Consider the following 16,949-nt stretch of genomic DNA (forward strand, 5'->3'; position numbering starts at 1 on the left):
GTAGCCATTCTACAATTTTTTCAAATGTTTCTCCAAACATTTTTTAAATTTTCTCTTACCTATATTGTTCTTAGATTTCCTTTAGTATTTACATGTTTTTGTTTTTCTTTATTCTCTTTTATTTGAGCCTCTAAGTGTCTTTTCAATCTGAAGTTACTTGTTTTTATTTTGTTCTGAGAAATTTATCTCTAGTACTCCCTCTCTCCTTTTAATTTCTCTCTCTTGGATATTCCTATTATCTGAATGTTCAGACATCCACGTCTAGCTTTCATATCTGTGAACTTATATTTTTGTCAGTATCCTTCCATATTGTTTTCTGAAAGAATTCCTCAATCTGATTTACTAACTCATGAATTTGTTCTTCAGATATTTCCAGCTTTTTATTAATCCCATCTATTATGTTCTTTAATTTTAGTTTTCATATGAAGAGGTCCCACAATCACTTATTGAAAGCTTGGAACCACATATTTTTCAGAATTCTGAGCATTTCAAATTTTAAAAAGTTAAAGCAAAAATAAACTAATATAATACTGGGATGTGGAACAATATCCTATAAACAGACATATTATTTCTTTTTGGGTTCAGTTCTTAGTACTAAAAAAAAATAGATTCATGGTGTATACATTGTTCTGCACTTTGTTTTTGCCATTTTTCAAACATAAAGCAAAACATAAAGATTCACACTGAATGAGATAACTACTACTACAAATAGTTCCTTGTCAATTCAGATTTTGTCAATGAATTGTCCTAAAACTTTTAAAAAAATTTTTTTATAACATTTATTTATTTATGTGGTGCTGAGGATTGAGCCAGTGCGTCACACATGATAGGCGATTGCTCTGCCACTGAGTTACAACCCCAGCCCCTATTTTTTTTAATTCTGGAATTTCAAAGGTGTTTGTTTGTTTGTTGATTGTTGATAAGGGATTATGGATTAGTAGTTCCACGAGTTTATTTGTCTAAGGATTTCCTGCTATTGTTTTATATTGCTAATATGTTTCTTTCTTTCCTTACATATTTATCAAAATAGATTCTAAATTCTTGGTTCAACTGTTTTGTGCTTTTTTTGTTTTTTTTTTCCCAGTTCTTGGAATCCAACACAGGACCCTGTGAACGCTAGGCAAATGCTCTACAGCTGAGCCACACCCCTGGCAAGTTCATCTGTTTTAAAAGTTTTACTTTGAAAGTACAATCTGCCTAGTTTGTTTCCCTTAATCTGGGTGTCTTGTTGTTTCTCCCTTGGTGTCTTGTTATTTGGGACTTGGATTTCATGTTCCCCTGGGGTCTCAGCAACACTGTCTGGAGAGGGTACTGGGAATTCTGAAGGCTGTGTCACTCCAGCCTGTGGCAGTCCTGATGACCCAAGGAAGGGGAAGGAAAGAGCCCTATACTGGACAGAGGCACACACCCACAATGCATCACTCCTCTGGCTGTCACACACACCCTACCACGTCCCCCCACAACCCCTTAGGGAGAAGCAGAAAGGAAGAAGGCAACTGACCAGAGCTGGGATTTTGAAAAGAAGAAATTAAAAAGTCACTCTCAACAATCCAGTCCCTTTCTGTTCTTATCAAATTCTCTCTTTGCAAGGCTTTTGTACTCCCCTGATATTATCTCCAGAGGACTTTGGTAATTATTTGACTTTATTAAAATGGATTCATGTGAGGCGTGGTGATGCACGCCTATTATCCCAGGTACTTGGGAGGCTAAGGCAGGAGATCCCAAGTCTGAATCCAGCCTGGGCAACTTGACAAGGCCCTGTCTCAAAATAATAAATACATAAAAAGGTCTGGGGATGTGGCTCACAGTAGAGATTTTTGGGTTCAATTCTCAGTACTGAAAAAAAATAGATTCATATTATACACATCATCCTGCACTTTGTTTTTGCCTTTTATCAATGTATGTAAGCAGGACCTATAATTTTTTTTAACAGCACCGCACAACTGCACAATGTTTCGGGTATGCATAGACTATTGTTTATTTCACAGTTTTCCTTTTTTTGGACATTGTCTCCCTGGCCCTTAAAACAGGTTTGTATCCTTGACTACATTCTCTTACACACTTTAGCATTTATTTCTGTAGGCTGGCTTCGCTGCTGTACAGTGGAAAGATGCATAAGACATAGTGACCACATTGATTACTTCTAGGACTGGAATAGAGGAAGAAAAGGGAGGGGAATTTTTAAATTTTTCATTGAATATCCTTTAAGATTTTCTATCCTGAATGTGTACTCATTTTATTACATATTTATCATATTGTATTACATATATGTATTTTATACATATGATATATTATATACATATGAACTTGTGATAGAGAATAACTCATTAAATTGGAATGAAGTATGTATAATCATATTCCCTAGTTTAAATATCTCTAATGGCTTTCTATTTTCTAGTTTTCAAGTAAAGCTGAGGATCCTTGACAAGGCTCTAAAGGCCTGAATAGACAAGCAACTGTTGACCTTTCCAGATCAGCTGACCTCACTCTTCCCTTGCTTTCGGGTCTCTAACTATAGGAACTTTAATTTATTGCCTGTAAAGCTTCATGCTTTCTGTCTACTCATGGCCTCTGAAAACACTATTCTTTCTGCCTGCAAATTTCTCCCCATCTACTTTGCCTAGCTAATTGAACCCAGGGGTGCTTAATCACTGAGATACATCCCCAGCTCTTTTTTTTTTTTTTTTTTTTTTTTGAGATAGGGTCTCACTTAATTGCCTAGGACCTCACTAAGTTGCTAAGGCTGGCTTATGAGCTTTCCATCCTCCTGCCTCAGCCTCCTGAGCCTCTGGAATTATAGGTGTGTGCCATCGTGTCTGACAACTAGTTAATTCTTATTCATCCTTCAAATCTCAATTTTAAAGTGACATGTTCTGAACAGCTATCCCTGATCCTTCCCCCAATAAGGTCAAGTTCTCTTCCCATGATAATTGCATTGGAATATGTACTTTCTTGCAGCATTATCATAATTTTAAAATCCAAATTAAAAGTGAATAAATAAGCTGGGTGCAGCGGCATATGCCTGTAATCCCAGCAACTCTGGAGGCTGAGGCAGGAGGATCACAGGTTCAAAGCCAGCCTCAGCAACTTAGCAAGGCTATAAACAACCTAGAGAGACCCTGCCTCTAAATAAAAATTTAAAAGGGCTGGGGATATGGCTCAGTGGTTAAGCACCTTTGGGTTCAATACCCAGTATCAAAAACAAAACAACTCCCCACCCCACCCCCCCAAAAAATGAACAAATAAAGTAGATCTAAGTAAATGGAGAAACACACTGGTGCTTATGGATTGGGGAGATTCAACATAGTAGGCAGGGTGCAGTGGCACATGCCTGTTGTTCTAGCTACTCAGGAGGTTGAAGGTGGAAAGACAGCTTCAGCTCCCAAGTTCAAGACCAGCCTGGGCAACATAGCAAGACCTTGCCTCAGACAACAGCAATGTGATAAAGATGTCGATATTCAGTGGGTGTGATGGCACAAACCTGTATTTCCAGAACTCGGAGGCTTTGGCAAGAGATTCACAAGTTTGAGGCCAGCCTCAGCAACTTAGCAAACGCTCATCTCAAAATAAAAAATTAGAAGGGCTGGGCTGGGGTTGTGGCTCACTGGTAGAGCATTTGCCTAGAACGTGTGAGGCTCTGGATTTGATCCTCAGCACCACATAAAAATAAATGAATAAAATAAAGATATTTTTTAAAAATTAGAAGGGCTGGGGATCTAGCTCAGTAGTACAGCACCCCTGGGTTCAATCATCAGTACACACACACACATACACACACACACAGATGTCAGTTCTCAATTGACATATAGGTTAAATGTAATCTTTATCAATATCTCAACAAGACTTTCTGTAGATATAGACGAGTATTTTAAAATCTATATGAAAGGCAAAGGAACTAAAACTACTATAACTATTTTGAAAAATAAGAATAAAATGGGAGGAATCAGCCTATACAATTTCATGACTTATTATTTCTCTACAATAATCCAGACTGTATGGTAAAAATAAACAATTCTGTATGGTGTTGCCAGAAAGATACACATATAGACTGATGAGCAGAATAGAGAACTAAAAAAATAGCTCCACATAAGTAAAGTCAACTGATTTTTTGACAAAGATGTAGAAGCAACTCAATGGAGCAAAAGAGTATTTTCAACAAAAGATTTTGGTGTCATTGTATACTCATAGGCAAAGACCTCCCCAAAAAAAGAAAAAACCCCCAAACAACAATCTTGGTCTAAACTTCATACCTTATACAAATTATTTCCAATGAATAGAGATTTAAATATAAACTCTAGAAGCTCCACCTGTCTGTGGCACCTTCTAAATGCCCTCATCCCCTTCTTGGCCTTTTCTTGCCATGGCTGCATGTGCACTTGACTCTGTTCCTCGACATGTCTTCTCACAAGACTTTGAGGATCAAGCGATTCCTGGCCAATGAACAAAAGCAAAATTGTCCTGTTCCCCAGTGGATTTGAACAAAGGAGGATACACTCCAAGAGTAAACCCTGGAGAAGAACCCAGCTGGGTCTGCCAGGAATTACACCTGAAATGGCACCCATATTCATGCTGTCTCAAGGTTATGATCATCTTGTCCCATCAAGCTGAAAATGTCACCACCAGATCAACCGGGGAGTTGGGAATATTTAACTAGGAATGCAATATTTTTTTAGCTGTGAAGGTGCTATAGTACTGGTTTGGGTTGGTTTGCCAATAAATATGTGAACTATTTTTAACATAAATAAATAAATAAATGTAAAACAGAAGAAAATCTTTTGAGACCCATGGTTTGATTAAGAGTTCTTAGAATGACACTAAAGGCAAGATACATAAAAGGGAAATGTGGTAAGTTATTTTGATTTGTGATGGTGAAGATATGGAGAAACTAGAACCCTTAACATTGCTGATGGAAATGTCAAATGGTTCAGCTGGTGTGGACAATTCAATAGGTTCAACACAGAATTACCATATGACCCAGCAATTCCATTTCTGGGTGTATACCCAAAAGAATTGAAAATACATAGGTGGGGGGCTGGGGTTGCAGCTCAGTGGTAGAGTGCTCGCCTCAGACGTGCAGGACCTTGGGTTCGATCCTTAGCATCACATAAAAATAAATAAGCAAAATAAAGGTATTCTGTCCAACTATAACTAAAAAATAAATATATAAAAAAGAAAATACATAGGTGGGCTGGGGGCATGGCATGTGGTAGAGCACTTGCCTAGTAAGCATGAGGCTTTGGATTTGACCTAGCAAGGAGGAGGGAGAGGGGTAGAGTGAAAGGGGAGGGGAAGATGTTCAAACAAAATCTTGTATCTAAATGTTCATTGTAACACTATTCACTTATCCAAAGGATGGAAACAACTAATGTATCCTTCAACAGATGAATGTATAAACAAATGTGGTATATCCATTCAAGGGACTATTACTCACCCATAAAAGGAATAAAGTAGTGCATCATATTACATCATGAATGAGCCTTGAAAACACTATGCTAAATGAAAGAAGCTGGGCACCTGAAGGCCAACTACTGTATGATTTCATTTGTATGAAACATGTAGAACAGGCAAATTTAGAGACTGCATATTAGTGGTTTTTAAGAACTGGGATGAGTGGGGAATGAGGAATAACTGCTTCATGAGTACAGGGCTTCTCGTTAATATAAAAAAAAAATGTTCTAGAGCCAGATGTAATGGCCCATGCCTATAATTCCAGTGACCCAGGAAGCTGAGGCAGGAGATCCAAAGTTCAGAACTAGCCTCAGCAATTTAGGGAGAACCTGTGTAAAAATCAAAATAAAATGAACTGGGATATTGGCTAGTTTCACATGTATTTATATATTTGTTTCAGCATTCCTGTTTGCATATATATATGTATATATATGCACACTTCTCACATTTTCATTTCTACTGGTTGAAACTTTTTACTGTCCCTTCTTCATCATTCTGTTAAATAAATTTTTGCATGTGCTATAAAAAAAAAAAGGACTGGGGATATACTCCTTGGTAAAGCATGCCTGGCTTTAATCCTCAGTACCCAAAAATGATGATGATGATTTAAAAATAAAATAATTAAAAAGGCTGAGGTAGAATGCCTCTAAGTTCAATCCCAAGTATCGCAAAAAAATTAAAAATTAAAAATTTAGAAATTATAGGAAAGGCAGCAGAATACAACAGACACTAGAATGGCAATATGTAAATCAATGGAAGTGTAACTGATGTGATTCAGCAATCTGTACACGGGGTAAAAATGGGAGTTCATAACCCACTTGAATCAAACTGTGAAATATGATATATCAAGAACTATGTAATGTTTTGAATGACCAACAATAAAAAAAGAAAAAAAATTATAAATTAAATGGAACTAGATAATGGTGATGATTGCACAACATTGAAAAAGTTCTTGATATCATTAATGACAAATTGTACATTATGTGTATGTTGTCACAATAAAAATGGTGACTTTTATCATATATAAATATATAAATCATATATAAATATATAACTATCAATAAAACAGAAAAAAAAACATGTCATTAATGGATGATGAAAGTTGTGGCTGAAATTTTGGTGAATAATCACGAAAGTTACATAGAATCAAACTATCTCTCTACCAAGGACTTAATTAATTACAAAAAAAAAAAAAATAGTAGTAGACTACAGTGGAGAAATCTGGCAGATACCACCATGATGGTTAATTTTATGTGTCAACTTAGAGAGTGGTTTTAGAGGAGATTAACATTTAAATTGGTGAATTTTGAGTAAACAGATTGCTCTCTACAATGTAGGTGGGTCTCATCCAATCAGTTGAAAGCCTGAATGGAAAAAAAATTCAACCTCCTCCCAAAGGAGGGAATCCTCCAGTAGACTGCCTTTTGATTTCTTCTATACCTTTGGCTCTCTTGGGTCCTTTTCTTCCCTCCCTCCCTCCCTTCCTTCCTTCCTTCCTTCCTTCCTGTTGCCCAGGCTGGACTCAAATGCTACAGGTATGTGCCACCATCTCCTGAGTCCTTAGCCTGTCGCACTACACTGCAGATCTGGGCTTATGAATTTCCATAATTGCATGAGCTAATTCCTTATTTTACACACATATGTACACACACAAGCATGCTCGCTCTCTCTCTTTCTCTTTCTGTCTGGAGAACACTAAGTTAGCATCTTAATCAGATATTCAAAATTAACATTACCAGTCATATTTTCTAACACAAACCATACCAAGATGGTCTAGTCAGAATAATTTATCATTTATGTAGTATTCCTGCCAAAAGTTTATATCCTGATTCTAATTATGAAGAAACAGCAAACAAACCTAAACAGAGGGACATTTTGTAAAGTAACTGGCTAATACTCTTTAAAAATAATAACAGTATTTGGCTGGTTGCAGTGGTGTGTGCCTGTAGACCTAGCCACTTGGGAGGCTGGGGCAGAAGGATCACTTGAGCCCATGAGTTTGGAGCCCACCTGGGTGACAAAGGAGATATATATATCTAGATAGATAGATAGATAGATAGATAGATAGATAGATAGATAGATAGATAGATAGATAGATAAGAAAAGAAAAACCTTAGACTTCCAATCGGGAGGAAAACTCTGGGCCAAAAGGTCTAGCTTGGCAGCAGAGCACTTGCTTAGCATGCATGAGGCCCCCCTGACTTCAGTCCCCCAAACTATGCAAAAAATATATATATAAAAATAAAATCAGGAAAGACAAAAAGAATGAGAAACCATTTTCAACAGAAGACTCCAAAGAGAACTATTAACTAAATGCGATGTGTGATCCTGGTTTGGATGGGAGTGGGGAGAGCTATGAAAAACATTTTTGCAAACATTAGTGAAACTGAAATATTGACCATGATTTAGGTAATAGTATTGTTTCAATATTATGTTTTCTGAATTTGACAACTATTGTATGGTTATATAAGAGTGTGATCCTGTTCTTAACTGGAGTGTTTAGGGATAAAGAGACATGATGTGGGGGCTGGGGATGTGGCTCAAGCGGTAGCGCGCTCGCCTGGCGTGCGTGCGGCCCAGGTTCGATCCTCAGCACCACATACCAACAAAGATGTTGTGTCTGCCGAGAACTAAAAAAAAATAAATAAATATTAAAAATTTCTCTCTCTCTCTCTCTCTCTCTCTCTCTCTCTCTCTCACTCTCTCTTTAAAAAAAAAAAAGAGACATGATGTGTACAATCTGTTTTCAAATGGTTCAGAAAAAAAAATGCTATTCTTGCAACTTTTATTTTGAAATTATTTCCAAGTAACTTTTGAAATGAATAAATTTTGAAGTCATTTCCAAATAAGAAGTTTAAAGAGGTCATTGTCTAACTGTTTGATGTCTTCCATGAAGAGAAAGCTAATCACTGTCTTGTTTCCTGCTGTAGCTTGAACTTTAGCACATAATACGCTCCAAGAAGTGTGTATGGAGTGATGAAGGATGGAATGAAGCCACCTTCCAGTCTGGGCTTCAGACAGGGGCTGGGATTCTGGAAATTGAGCTTTAGATATGCAAGAAGCAAAACCCTTCTGTTTCTCTAGGCCTAACTTTTTCTGAGCTCAGCTCTGAGTGTATATCTGCTTCTGAAGTTCAGGGAAACAAGACCACATTCTCAAAGGCAGGGATGAAACCCATAAGCAGAAGACAAAGAGGCTGTGCTTTGTAATAAGGTGATCCATCTCACTGTCATTTCTCTTCTGTTTCCTTTTAGGAGTTACTGGGGATTGAACTCAAGGCCTGTAACATTCTACCATTGAGTTACATCCCTAGTCCCCACTGTCATTTTCTAAGGCTGTTTCCCTTGGGATTATGGCCCCACTCCCTGTATCACCACCGCCCTTGGAAAAGTCATTGCGAAGTTCCAGCCCCCACACCTGGGCAGTGTTGTCCTGAGGGACAAGTTGGAATCTTCCCTCTAACACCAGATCTGAGGAAAAACAGCAGCCCACAGTCGAACTTGGGGGTGGCTGAGGTAGGTAAGTGGATGCTCTGAACAGAGGACCTCAGTGGCCCTGCTCTCTGCTCCATAGGGAGATTAAAAAACTGGTACAATCTTGGGTTTCCTTGCCCCATCACTTAGCCAAAATGTACTGGGCACCTACTGTGTGGTAGGCCCTATCCTATGCAAGGAAGCCACTCCTTGGCCTCCTACCTGCTCAACAGGAGAGAGTGAGCCCAGCTTCAACCACCCACTCCTTGGACCTCCGGGGCTCTCTTCTGTGTACTGACTTGATGGAGAGACCCTGGATTCAATCCCCAGTGCTGCAAAGAATAATAATGAGAAGAAAGAAAGTCTTATTAGGGCTGGGGATGTAGCTCAATGGTAAAACATGTACTTAATGTACTCAAGGCACTGGGTTCAATCTTCAGCACCAATAAATAAATAAATAGATAGATAAATAAATGAAAGAGAAAGCCACACTGTCCAGCCATCCTACAATGTATACATATTTCAAAACAACATGTTATATGCAAGAACTATGAGGTATTTATTTGTTAATTAAAAAATAGTTTGGCCAGGTATGGTGGTACATGCTTGTAATCCCAGCTATTTGGGAGTCTTTTTTTTTTTTTAAAAAAAAAGAGAGAGAGAGAGAGAATTTTTATTATTTATTTTTCAGTTCTTGGTGGACACAACATCTTTGTTGGTATGTGGTGCTGAGGATCGAACCTGGGCCGCACGCATGCCAGGCGACTGCGCTACCGCTTGAGCCACATCCCCAGCCCTATTTGGGAGTCTTGAGTTGGGGCACCCCTGGGTTCAATTCCTAGTGCAGTTCAATATCTCTAGCAATTCGAGAAATGAGAATTAAAAGGACACTGAGATTCCATCTCACTCCAGTCAGAATGGCAATTATCAAGAACAAATACCAGGTATTTCACCAGCTGGGCCTTGGCCTGGAGTCCCACATCTACCTTTTGTGGAAATTGCTCACTGGACTAGTGTGACACGAATGATCAAGGCACCATGGGCGCGTGTGGACGGGATGAGGGGCTACCCTGAGAAGCTCTGTGGAAAGCTGGGAGACACAAACAAATGAGCTATGCGCATGGCTGATTTCTGGCTCATGGAAAAGGACTTGATCCCAAAGCTGTTTCAAGTACTAGCCCCTTGGTTCCAAGTTCAGAATGGGAGCTACACAAGAAAGCTTCAGATGCCAAACAGCAGTGAACAGGATGGGGCCAGGATCGCAGTGATCCAATAAAAAGGGATCGGCCTCCTGCCCTGCTCTGCCTTGAAGAGACAGCAACCTTACACTTCTACACCAGTTGCTGCAGGTCCTGCAGCAGGACCTCCACCAGACCCAGGAAGCAAGCCTCAGCAGCTCCCACACACTCAACCACCAAGGGTCTAACTGGAGCAGGAAGGCCTGTGACTCTCTTTAATGCCTGTGATCACAGGCCTTTGGAGCTCTTTTAATGTCTGAGTTCAACATCTTGGTTCTACCACTTTTTGTTTGTCTGTGGAACTAGAATTGTAAAATGGACAGTCCAGATGGGGCCCAGAACCTTCTGGGGAGCCACATGGCCCTCTCTTTGCACAGCCAGAAAATTCCTTACATGAATATATGTAAATTTTTCTTTTTGTCTTCCCCTAGGATTTCTAGAAAATAATAATTATCAAAATGCTTGGTCATCTGGGATAATAAATTCATGGATAATGTTTCTGGATTATTAAAAAAAAAGTACAAATAACAATAAATGTTGGCAAGGATGTGGGGGAAAGGCACACTCATACATTGCTGCTGGGACTGACTGCAAATTGGTGCAACCATTCTGGAAAGCAGTATGGAGATTCCTCAGAAACCTTGGAATGGAACCACCATTTGACCCAGTTATCCCACTCCTTGGTATATATCCAAAGGAGTTAAAATCAGCATGCTATAGTAATGCAGCCACATCAGTATTACTAGCAGCTCAATTCACTATAGCTAAGCTATGGAACCAACCTAAGTGCCCTTCAATAGATGAGTAGATAAATAAAATGAAATATATATATATATATATATATATATATATATATATATATATATATATATATATACACACACACACACACACACACACACATATACACACACAATGGAATATTACTCAGCCATAAAGAAGAATGACTTTATGACATTTGCCAGCAAATGGATGGATCTGGAAACTATCATGCTAAATGAAGTAAGCCAGTCCCACAAAACCAAAGGTTGAATGTTTTCTTTAATAGGTAGACACTAACCCACAATAATGTAGGGGGTGGTTTGAGGGAAGGAATAGAAATAAAATAGATTAGACAATGAGGAATGGAGAAAAGGTGGGGGGACAGGAAAAGAAAAAAACAGTGGAATGAATCTGACATAGTTTCCCCATATATGAAAACAACAAAGTGAATACCACCATCATGTACTCATAAGAATGAGACTCAAACTAGAATAAGATATATTCCATGTGTATATAATTATATGAAAATGGATCTACTGTAACTAAAAAGAACCAATAACAAAATTCCCAGTGCAGGGGGTCAGGAGAGAATGAAAAAAGAAAGACGGGGCATGGGGTTATGTGTCTACAGTTCCAGCTACTGAAGTAGAGAAATGGGACTGTGGTGGGACAATCACTTGAGCCCAGGAATTCAAAGCCAGAGGGAGCAACATAGCATAACCTCATCTTCAGTAAATGAATAAATATATAAAAATTTAAAAAGAAAGCCATATTATCTATAGTAGTAATTCAAAGCAAGGGTTCTAGCAGGGTGCATTGTCACATGCTATAATCCTTGAGACTTGGGAAGCTGAGGCAGAAGGATTGCTAATTTGAGGCCTCAGCAAATTAAGGACATTCTCAGCAATTGAGCAAGATCCTGTCTCAAAATTTAAAAAAAAAAAAAAGCTGGGGATATAGCTCAGTGGTAAAGCACCATTGGGTTCAATCTGCAGTGCAAAATAATAATGAAAACAAAGTTTCTGGCCAGACGGTCTGAGTTCAACATCTTGGTTCTTCCACTTTCTGTTTGTTTGTGGTACTAAGGATTGAGCTTGATGGGCCCTTGCCGCTGAGCTACATCTCCGGCCGTCTTTTTTTATTTTTTTGAGACAGAGTCTCCCTAAGTTACCCAAGCTGACCTCCAACTTGTGATCCTCCTGCATCAGCATCCTAAGAAGCTTGGATTATAGAAGAAGGCCACGCGGCTTAGCTCTACCACAGCTTGTGAGCAAATTACTTAATTCTCTGAGCTTCTGTTCTCTGGGTGCCTCGAAGATAAGTGTAAGATAATAGTAATATCTATCTTTTCATCTATAAGATAATAGTAGTTGTTAGGTTGGTGGCGACTTAGTAGCAACTTAGAACAAAGCAGCCCTCACCAGAAAAGAACATCAATCAGATGCCGGTGGAAACACCTGTCAATCAGCCAGATCTCCTGACTAATGCCTGTCAATCAGCAGGACCCCCTGGCCAATCCTGGAGTTCAGCCAACTCCCCTGACCAACTCCAAGGGGGCAAGAGACCCTAGGAACACCTTTTCCTGTTCCAAGCCCTTCCCTTCCTGCTGAAAGCCCCATAAAAGTCCAGTCCGGTGGTCCAGCTTCCATGCGGTTTCTCCTCAGACCCTTCCCCTGTCCCCTCTATGGATCTGATCAAGTTCTACCCGGGAGTGATATCTCAATAAAGCCTGTTCAGCGGCCCTTTTAAATCTGCCTCCTTTGGTTGCTGCCTGCCCAGCCTGATCTGACAGTAGTATCTATCTTTTAGGGCTGCTTTGACAATGATGATGGTGGTGGTGATACTGATTTTGGTGCTGGGGAGTGAACCCAGGGCCTTGCATGTGCTAAACACTTACTCTACCACTAAGCTACACAGCCAGCTGATGCTAAGCACTCCAAAATGTTGACTAAGAGAAGAAAACACATATCTACTTGTATTTTTCACCCCCTCTGGATCTCTCACAGTTTCCAGGTTGATCCCTCTGAAGAAACACCTTCCCCTTCACCACCTAATTCCGATTTAGGACTCAACTTAAATACCTTCCCCCAGCAAGTGTCCCTCTTATATAAGGCTGCTGTTTGTTAAAAGCTTTTATAACACCCATTACTCCTTTGTAATGCAGCGCTTATCTTAGTCTACATTGGCTGTGTGTGTGTGTGTGTGTGTGTGTGTGTGTGTGTGTGTATGTTAACCTGACTCCCCCCTCCTTTTTTTGGTCTTGGGAATTGAATCCAGGGACACTTAACCACTTAACCACTGAGCCACAACCCTAGCCCTTTCCATTTTTTGAGACAGGATCTTGCTAAGTTGCTTAGGGCCTCAATAAATTGCTAAGGCTGGCCTTGAACTTACGATCCTCCTACCTCAGACTTCCAAACTGTGGGATTATAGGCTTGCACCATCGAGCCTAGGTCACCCAACTCGGTGTAAACTTCTTTAAGGCAGAGGCTGAGTTTTTTCAGTTATTTAGCCTCAACCCCTCTCCCCTGCCTAGCACTCAGCAGCTCACACTAGCCCCAGGCATCCCTTAACTACATCATATCTCCTCCAACTCCTGGAACCAAGCACCTGAACCCTCTGTGGCTATGCTGTCCCCTCTTACCTTCAGCTACCATTTGACACCCCACCACCAAAGTGCCTTCTAGCTGGACCTCAGAACCCCTTTTTGGTGCCCCTACCCAGTGGTGCCAAGAAGCCTGCACTGGCCTGCCCCACCCTGCAACATGGTCTAGGTGTCTTGTGGAGCGGCTGTCTTGTCTCTGCCTTGGTTTGCCTCAGCTAAGACAGCTTTCCCAACAGGATCTCAGGGCCAATTTTGCTTCCAGCGCAGTATGGCTTCTACCCATGTGTGTGTGATCTCCCATAAGGACACCATCTTCTGGAAGACTGTCTTATATTCAAGTTCTCCTCAGGACCAAAGACAAGGGCATCTTCTTCCATTTCTATGTGTACAAGTCTCCCAGGTGACAGCTTCCTGCATGCTTGGCCTGAGGGCCACACATGGCTCTGATTCATTTGCAGAAGGAGCAGAACATAAAGTCCTTGGGGAAGGTGGGCACTGCCTGGGTCTCCATGGGGCTCTCAAGAGCAAGGCTAGTATTGCCTGGGAGCCTGTATCACCCTGAAGGGACCATCCAGCTCATCCACTAATTCTCCCTAGTGTTGAGACTGGGGTGGATTCAGCAGAGAAAGGAGAATAGAGGTTAGTGGCTCAGACAGTCCACCATGCGACCAGCGCACTGGTTTCATTAATAAGGTTCTTGGCATAAAAGTTAGCTAGCAGAGATCGAAATAAAACACACAGACTCAGTTACCTTTTTCTATGACCAGGTCGGAGACGGCTCCCCTCTCTGGCTCCCACCTCGAACCACCCGTAGGGCAGCAAGGATTATTCAGGGCTAGCAGGAGAGAGAGAGAGTGAGCACACCAGGGAGTAGCCTTTTATTGGGGAACAAGAAATTCAGGGGAGAATTCCATCCAATGAAGGTTGAGGGGGGCCACACTCCAAGGTCAGGGTCAGTGATTGGGGCCCCGGGGTCAGTGGTCAGTCACACCCCCACACGAAGGGTTCTCTCATCAGGAGAGGCCCGGGAAAGCTCTGACACAGCCAGAACGCCTCAGACCCAAACCAGGAGTCTCCCAGTCACGTATGAGAATGGCTCTCCACAAGACAGTATGGAAGAAACAGAGCTGGGACCCAGCTGGAGTGTCCTATGGACAACACTGTTGTGACAGTGTCTGTGCTTTCTATATTGTCCTTGTGCATTTCCACCCTGAAGTTTCTGGGAAAGGCCAAGCCATCTCTATTATGCTAGTGGTTTAAGCTTGGCAGAGGGTTGGGGTTAAGGGCTCAGGTGCTCCAGGAGGCAGGATATCCCCTGGGGGCTAGTGTGATTGGAATTAAAAGGATGGAGTTAAGGGGTGGGGTGAGAACCCTGAGCCTGTCTTGAAAACCTGCTCCCCAGTGGCTGCCCCACACCCCAGCTCTCCTCAAGCTCTCTTTGCAGAATGAGTGGGGCATCTGTAACAATGCTTGCATGTGTGACCCTTAAACACCCTCACTTCCTGGAAGTTTTACAGACTTTCCTAATCTGCAGGGGAACAGTGTCAATCACATGAAAATTCTGTCAATAACAAGGAACTTCTTTTAGAAGCAGAGATGTTTTCTCCTGAGGCGCTGCAGGAATGGGTGTGTGGGGACGGAGGTCACTGCTGTGACAGGGACAGTCTGCAGCCATAAGGCTGAAAGGCTTCATTCCCAAGGTCCCAGGTAAGGAAAGAAACCCGGGGGTTATAGCCTGAGGGAATCATCCTGCACAGCCTCCCCACCCCCAGCAAGAGTAGGAGGATGGCGCTGCAGTGATGGCAAGGCTGACTGCTTCCTGGTGCGGGGAATTCGCTGCAGTGATGGGGGAGCGTCGCTTGGAGTGAGTGGTCACTGAAGTGACCACAACTGCTAAAGGTACCTGCAGAAGTGGGGGAGGTTTTCTGCAGTAATTAAAGAGCATTTTGCAGAAGAAAGGGGCTGGCTTTAGGGGGGAAGTGTCCTACGGTGATGGGGCGCTGGGCTTCGCTGCAATGTGAAGGGAGGGTCACTGCAGTGGTGGGAAGCCTACTCAGGGCGGGGTGTGGGTGGGCAGGGTAGGGTGATAATGGGATGGCTGGGGTCGCTACAGGGGTGGGGGGTGCAGACTGAGCGGCTCTGCCGCGCTCGCAGGCTGCCTCACCTCCCCAAGGATTGAAGGGGTGGGGCCTCTGAGGCATCGGTCCCTCGCTGATGGGGGCTGTGCGGCGGCGGGTACGCGGGCCCGCACTGCGGTGCACTGCCTGGCTCCCGCCGCCGGGGCTGGAGCTGAGGCAGTACCGCGCCTGCAGGAGGGGGAGCGCGGCCCAGTCGCAGCGGCGGGCGGGGCCGAGGCGGCAGAGTGGGGCGGCCTCTGGGAGCGGGGGCGGGACCACCACCAGCACTGCCCGCGCCCCAGCTAGGATCACAGCGACCGCCGCCGGAGTCCCAAGCCGGCTTTCCGAAGGTGCCGGAACTCACTGCGAACCTGAACTCGGAGGCTGCACAACCCACCCTTTTCGGATCGCGACGCCCAGAACTCCGCGGAGGAGCCACGGTGAGATTGGGACTGCCCGCAGGGAGGGGGACCGATCCTAAGTCTCAGCCCCCAGCATCCTCTGTGGAGACCGCGGCGACTGCAGCAGCTCCCCACTCCCAGATCAGCTCTGCCAGAGTGGGGAGAGGTGCACTGGATGGATCGCACAGACTCCCCCTGCTCCGACGCCTTTCTCGTCTGGCCTCCCAAAAGACCCCTTCTTTTCGCTTCCCTGTCTCATTCTTTTTACCCCAAACCCTCCATTCAGGTCTGCAGCCCTTTGCTGCAGATAAGGTACAGGAGAGACTGCAGCCTTTTCGACTCCCCATCCTCTCCTGTCCCTTGCTGGGCTGGGGGCACCCAGGAGGATGCTGGGCCTTTAAACCTTTGATCCCCACCCCGAACGTCTTCCACCTCCACCCGCGCCACTTCCGACAGCTGGCAGCCACGGGGAGCCCCGGGGGGCCCGCAGGTACAGGGGCGGTGGTGAGGCCCCAGCGGGTGATGGAACAGCTGTGACAACCCCCTACCCCCACCCCCAGAGGAGCCAGCGGCGGGACTGTAGGGCGCCGGGAGTGCCGGTTAATCATTAACCCTCCGCTCCCCGGGACCCCGTGCTGCCCCGAGCTGCGCTCCGCCCGGCTTCCCAGGTAACGGGCAAAGCTGTCCAGGCCGCCATCCCTACACCTCCCTTTCTTGTCTTCCCTGCCACCTGTCAGCCTGGGAAAAGCCGCGCGGCTCAGCCTTGTGCCCCTTGCAGGCACGCGTCCTAGTGCTTGAGTTCAGCTCTGGAGACTGGCTTTCAGGAGCTCCGGGCGCGGCACACGGGACTTGCGTTGCACACGGGCTTCACGATACCCCGCTCCCTTAGGGCTGACCGGTGGGCA

The 16,949-nt window shown here is 43.4% G+C and overlaps 1 long non-coding RNA gene and 2 pseudogenes across 1 annotated transcript in view; 2 read left to right on the forward strand and 1 right to left on the reverse strand.

Annotated features, from left to right (window-relative positions):
* LOC120884445 (uncharacterized) overlaps nt 1-16,944 on the reverse strand; it is a 32,496-nt gene extending 15,552 nt beyond the window's left edge. Inside the window, exons 1-2 of the long non-coding RNA XR_005726875.2 lie at nt 15,691-16,944; nt 14,278-14,361 (exon numbers count right to left, since the gene is read on the reverse strand). This is a non-coding gene — a long non-coding RNA (uncharacterized LOC120884445). The remainder of the gene's footprint in view (nt 1-14,277; nt 14,362-15,690) is intronic.
* LOC144376344 (large ribosomal subunit protein eL39-like) lies at nt 41-6,361 on the forward strand (annotated as a pseudogene).
* Nucleotides 9,636-10,628, forward strand: LOC101968838 (large ribosomal subunit protein bL17m pseudogene; annotated as a pseudogene).
* Nucleotides 16,945-16,949: the final 5 nt, after the last annotated feature.

The sequence above is a fragment of the Ictidomys tridecemlineatus genome, chromosome 3, assembly GCF_052094955.1.
Source record: "Ictidomys tridecemlineatus isolate mIctTri1 chromosome 3, mIctTri1.hap1, whole genome shotgun sequence".
NCBI classification, from domain to species: Eukaryota; Metazoa; Chordata; class Mammalia; order Rodentia; family Sciuridae; genus Ictidomys; species Ictidomys tridecemlineatus.